This window comes from Homarus americanus, unplaced genomic scaffold, assembly GCF_018991925.1.
Source record: "Homarus americanus isolate GMGI-L3 unplaced genomic scaffold, GMGI_Hamer_2.0 scaffold32583, whole genome shotgun sequence".
Classification (NCBI taxonomy): Eukaryota; Metazoa; Arthropoda; class Malacostraca; order Decapoda; family Nephropidae; genus Homarus; species Homarus americanus.
Window position 1 is genome coordinate 11,331,276 of NW_024713129.1, and position 6,756 is coordinate 11,338,031.

A 6,756-nucleotide genomic window follows, 5' to 3' on the forward strand; every position below is an offset into this window, starting at 1 on the left:
GTAAATGAATTACTGATGAGATGAAATATACCGAGAAAAGGAAGAAAATTATCTGTAAAAAAAAACAGAGATACAGAGAAGTGAGTGTAGATCGTGTGTTGTAAAATAATGTTTATGTATACGAGAAGAACAATGAATAGGTGGTTGGGACTCTCTTCAAGCCTCGACTCTGGGTAAACAATGAATGGATATGACGTGTTGAAGTAAGGTGGTATGTTAATGAACTGGTTTTTATTGTTAGTGTACGTGTGTTGAGAAGATTATGTCTGTGTAGTTTGTGATCCAAGATGAACTTGTTGTGTGTCTGTTAATGGTAATGCAGGGTTACTACTACTACTACTACTAATAATAATAATAATAATAATAATAATAATAATAATAATAATAATAATAATAATAATAATAATAATAATAATAATAATAATAATAATAATAATAATAATAATAATAATAATAATAAAAATAATAAACGGTTTATTAATAGAGTTGCAGCCGGTGGCTGAAAATATACAAACTTGCATTTGATTTAGACATAATGATATGCTAGCATGCTTGTTTGTGTGTGTGTGTGTGTGTGTGTGTGTGTGTGTGTGTGTATGTGTGTGCCTACCCAGCAGTAATTGGGCACCTGGAAGTTAATCGATTTGCGGATCGTATTCCGGGGTAATGGTTAGCCAGTGCAGTTGGCGAGTTGTCCGGTCTCCTCGGACTATTCTTTGACACTGGGTCTACAGTTCGTTACTCAGGGTGTGGTTGTTGTGTTGGCAACAGCTTCGACACCTTAAACAAATTCACGCCTAGGTGGCCCTTGGGCCGGCCATTCTCGTTACACGAGGGGCAACCATTGTTTTGTTTTCCATTGTTATGTGTGTGTGTGTGTGTGTGTGTGTGTGTGTGTGTGTATTTTTCTGTTAAGTATATAACTATTATTCATAATAGCGTCGACATAGCAAAACACACACACTCACACCACAGAACACCCACCGTGGTCAACTAAATGGACGTGATAGTTGGATCTGCATCATAAGCGACCTACACTTGTAAACAACACAACGCAACACAACACAACACAACACAACACAACACAACACAACACAACACAACACAACACAACACAACACAACACACACCCTTTCACCTTCACCTGGACACACTGATGAGTTAATTATACCTTGTTTATCCACCTTAATGACCGGTATTTCAGTACGTGTATAGTTAACTTATATCTCAAAGCACGTTTCCCGTAAGTAATAAACGACTTCCGGTGTTTTAAGTGAAAGTTAGTAGTGGTTTATGTGTCAAAGATATACCTCTTTTTCTTTTTTTTTAGTTGATTATCATTTATTAGTTTATAATAGTCTTGGGTTCCTTTGTCGATATTAAATTAGTGTATTATTATTATTATTATTATTATTATTATTATTATTATTATTATTATTATTTTATTATTATTATTATTATTATTATTATTATTATTATTATTATTATTATTATTATTATTATTATTATTATTATTATTATTATTATTATTATTGCGAAAAAAATATATAAATTTAACTAAAATTTTAATGTACAAAAATTAGAAACTCAAATATTTATGAGTTAAATTCTGAGGTGACACTTAGGGCGTATCACTCCATTGTCTTACCAAGGAGATGAGCCATTAAGGGTGTGTTTATCACCTCCACACAACACTATTAACCCCTTGACGACCACGGCCTATATTTCTCTCCTCTTGTTCAGTGGGTTAAGTGCCTTATAGTCGAACACACACGTCACCATTATCACCTTCACTACCATTACCATCATGACAGCTGTTATCACTATTACCATTATCACCACTATCACCACTATCACCATTATCACCATTATCACCACTATCACCACTATCATCACTACCATCATTCACATCATATCAATAAATCATTTATCAATACATACGAATATTCTCCCAACAATTTTCTTCTTCTTTGTATGTGTGTGTGTGTGTGTGTGTGTGTGTGTGTGTGTGTGTGTGTGTACCCTTCTTCGTCTCCTTCGTCGGTTCGTGAGATCCGGGTGCAGGGATCAGAAGGATTTAAAGGGGGTCCTCATCCTTATGTAATATGTATGTGTGTGTGTGTGTGTGTGTGTGTGTGACCACCTCGGGGCAAAGTCGCACAAGCTTCACTCAAGGGGAGACGACCTTTTGAGCCTCCAGGGCGTACCTCAAGGCCGACACGTAGATCCATCTCAGTTTTGAAGTAGCTGTTGGTATTTATTTTTTTTATCTTATTTCTCTTCTTTTAGGGTCCTGTTTTTTTTTTCGGGAGGGGGGAATGGGGCAGGAGGGGGAGGATGGGGGGAAGTTTATGGGGGTGACTTATCTAGTTTCTTGATAACGTTATGTGTGGGGTTTTGTTTTATAGGTTTAGTTTCTGGTGTTTAATGTTTTTTTGTTTTTTTTTTAATATGGAATGTTTTAGAGTTGTTATTGAAAAGAGAGGAGAGATGTTTTGGTACGTTTTAGTGATATGTTTGTGTGTATGGTCGCGGATAAAGTTTTGTTTTTTTCTCCCCGTGGTAAAACTGTGTCACGGGAATGGTGAATCTTTCAACTTACCCTGACTGTCGGCTGGTGTTGGTGTGTTGTTTTATCTCACTTGGGGTCGATACTGTTTCATTTTAAGAGGGAATGAACTTTTGACCCCAACTGTCCAACCAACAACAAAATCTCCTGCTGCATCTTTACCGTGTTATACAATACGATACAACGGACCAAGAATTATGAACAACGCTGGTTATATATGTATCCCTGTTCATTTCCCATAATATATCGTACTGGTTACATAATGCATCATCACACAAGTACCACACAACCTTACCAAATGGACGTGGCCTCAGTCAGTGATCGTTGTGAAGGGCGCCAGACCCAGAGGCGTTAGAACATTGTTTTGTTGACTGTAACTGAGGATGATGTTACCGTCATAAGCACACGACTTCATTTACTTTCTGAACATCTGTGTGATGATATGCATGTAAGACACAGAAGAAACACACACACACACACACACACACACACACACACACACACACACACACACACACACACACATACAGTACATTTTACTGGCATCTTCTAAACCATGAATTGCCTCGTCATGACTTCCTATCTTTAAGAGAGACAGTGAGAGAGACAGAGTAAGTGAGACAGAGTAAGAGACAGAGTAAGTGAGAGTAAGAAAGGAAGGAAGGATGATGTGTCTTCAGGTCAGGGCGGCCAGGTTTCCCTCCACCTCTTCACACTCCTACTAACACCTCCTCCTCCCACACACACACACACCGCCGCTGCTACCACCGTTAAGTCACCACACAATGACTGGGCAGGCGAAAATTATTCCCTCAGGGGGCCAAGTGGGTAAGGATGTGGGCTAGTGGGTAAGGTTTTGTGGGCATGTGGGTTATGTTGTGGGATAATGGGCTAGGTTAGGTTTGGTTAGGTTAGGTTAGAGTATTTAATCTTCAGGTTAAATGGAAAGGTATGTCTAATCTTCAGGTGAATCAATATACAACGTCAGGTAACAGTATTTTTTAGTCACTTTTTCTTTTTTATGTACAAATATTAAAGTCATCCATATTGGCAACCTTTCCACCCTTTCAGTGTTACCAATCATGACCAAGTCCCCGCGGTATTGTGCCTAAGTTCACTCCACCCTCACCACCCACTACCACCGCCCTCACCACCCACTCACCACCCCCACTACCACCGCCCTCACCACCCACCACCACCACCCCCACCCACCCACTACCACCGCCCTCACCACCCACCACCGCTCACCAACCACTACCACCACCCACCACCCCTCGCCCCTCACCACTACCACCGCCCTACCACCACCACCCACTACCACCGCCCTCACCACCCACTACCACCACCCTCACCACCCACTACCACCGCCCTCACCACTCAGTACCACCACCCTCACCACCCACTACCACCGCCCTCACCACCCACTAGTTAGGTACCAGGGGCTAAGTCATCGTACTCCTGAGGTTAAATCATCGTTCTCTAAAGGTTAATTCGCCGTACTCAAGGGGTTAAATCGTCGTACTCATTGGGTTAAATCGTCGTACTCCAGGGTTTCAGTCATTGTACTCAAGGGGTGAAGTCATCGTACTCAAGGAATTAATTCACTTTTCTCCAGGGTTAAGTCATCGAACTCTAAAGGTTAATTCGTCGTACTCAAGGGGTTAAGTTATCGCACTCCAGAGGTTAAGTCATCGTATTCAAAGGGTTAAACAGGAGACGCAAGAATCATCAACAGAGGCGCTGAGGCAACATTCACATTATTGTCTCTGTACACGCTGGGCCTTCAACACATACCATAAGAGGAAACGCCACTGCAAGCATTAAACGGGCGAACGACTGCCTACCTGCCCTCAGATCCTCTTAAAAAAAATATATATAATTGTCTGTGGTTTGTAATTTAAGAAGACATCGCCAGCACGGGCATTCAATACCGCCTGACTTTTAATCTCTATTTAATAATGTCTCGTTAATCGTATCTAAGTCTGGCAAATCTTCTCCTGACCTTTGCTTACACTGGCGCTGTTGTCTGGGAGTTTACTCAAGGTGACTCGGGAACTCAAACGAATACCTGGTAACTCAGAACATATTTATGGAACTCTGGGAACACTATGGGGACTTAAGAGTGACCAGGGAACTCAGAGGACAAATGTGGAGCCTCGTGGACTTTGTAACTCACAGGATGATTAGGGAACTCAGGAGACGATTTCGGAACTCTGTCTGTCTGTCTGTCTGCCTGTCTGCCTGTCTGCCTGTCTGTCTGTCTGTCTGTCTGTCCTCTCCCTCACCTTCGAATCATCCTTCTCTCACCCATTCCTCACCCTCCAGTTGGTTTCCTCACCTTCTCTCTCTCACTCTCTATCTCTCTCACTCTCCCCGTCCCTCACCCCCGCCACCCACCACCGCCCTCTCCCTCCCTCCACCCACCACCAACCTCCTCCTCCCTCACTCTCATGAAACTTAGGTGAAACCCTGATGATCCACACCCATCTACACCCACCTACAACCACTGACACCCACCAACATCCATTTATACCCATCTACACCTACTTATATCCACACACACACACTCACACACCCATACACACACACCCAAATCCCACCCTCACACACCACACACACACACACACACACACACACTCTTAAAAAAAAACATATATGGTGGTTCAATTGCGCAGTTTTACCACCTGGGGGATAATACCCGGACACAGGTGAAGGAGGGAAGGAGGATGTAGCTGTCTCCTTCATCACGTTCGTCGTCACACTAATGTTGGTCAGCCACTGAGTAGAGCTTTATACCACCGTGATTAGGACGTTGTAGGACTGTGATTAAGTGTGATTATGGTGAAATTAACCTCTTAAGATTTAATGAAGAAATAATTAATAAAAAGGTTATGTTTATTCTTGAAGGTAATTAATTTCGACAGGTGAGGCATTGGAGTTTATTAAGAACCTTTCCGTGAAATAAGGACGTAATTTACAGTGGTGGTAATTTCAGAGGGACATTTCTGTGGTGATTTTGAAATTTTATAAGGTATGATAAGTTTATTTTTATTTTTATTGAAATTTTATGTACATGAATCTGGTTTTAAATGGTGATAATGGTGAGGTGAGGTTAGATTCGAGTTTATTAGGATTAGGGCCTATTAGACTGGGGCCTATTTTTGACTGGGGCTTATTAGACTGGGACCTATTTTTGACTGGGGCCTATTTTTGACTGGGGCCTATTTTTGACTGGGGCCTATTTTTGTCTGGGGCCTATTTTTGACTGGGGCCTATTTTTGACTGGGGCCTATTTTTGACTGGGGCCTATTTTTGACTGGGGCCTATTTTTGACTGGGGCCTATTTTTGACTGGGGCCTATTTTTGACTGGGGCCTATTACACTGGGGCCTATTAGGACTAGGGCTAATTAGGACAAAGACTCAGTCATTTTCTTGGAATATGGATAAAGACATTATTTAATTTTGTTATATAAAAATTAATTAATAAATTATTTTTAAAAATTTGAACAAACTTATATTTAAGGGCTTCTGTAAAAATTATTAATAGTTTCACCGGAAAGTTTGAAAAATCCACAGAACACACACACACACACACACACACACACACACACACACACACACACACACACACACACCACCTCACCCCCACCACCACACCCCACCCCACCACACCCCCACCACTCACACCCCCCACCAACACACACACCTCACCACCACCACACCCCCACCACCACCACCACCTCACACCACACACACCCCTACCTCCACCACCACGTCACCCCCTCACCCCCCCACCACCACCACACCCCACCACACCCCTCACCAGGAAGAAGCCCTTGGCAACGAAGAGTGAAGTGATCCTCGTTTAGTCTGTCGGGGAGGTGACCAGCTCCGCTCAATTCCCCCAAAAAACACCTCCCATAACCCCCCCCTTCTCCACGTCCTGACACCCCCGCACCCCCCACCCCCTCTCCGCGCCTTACCTACCCACCCTTGGCTTGTGCCTGTCCAGACCGGTCTCATCTTCAGCGGTGAACTCTCTCTCTCTCTCTCTCTCTCTCTCTCTCTCTCTCTCTCTCTCTCTCACTCTGCTTCTCACGATAGGTTGAATGCAGGTCGTCCATCCAAGAGAGTGATTTGGGAGTTAAACAGTTGTGGATTAAGTGTGTGTGTGTTGAGTGTGTGT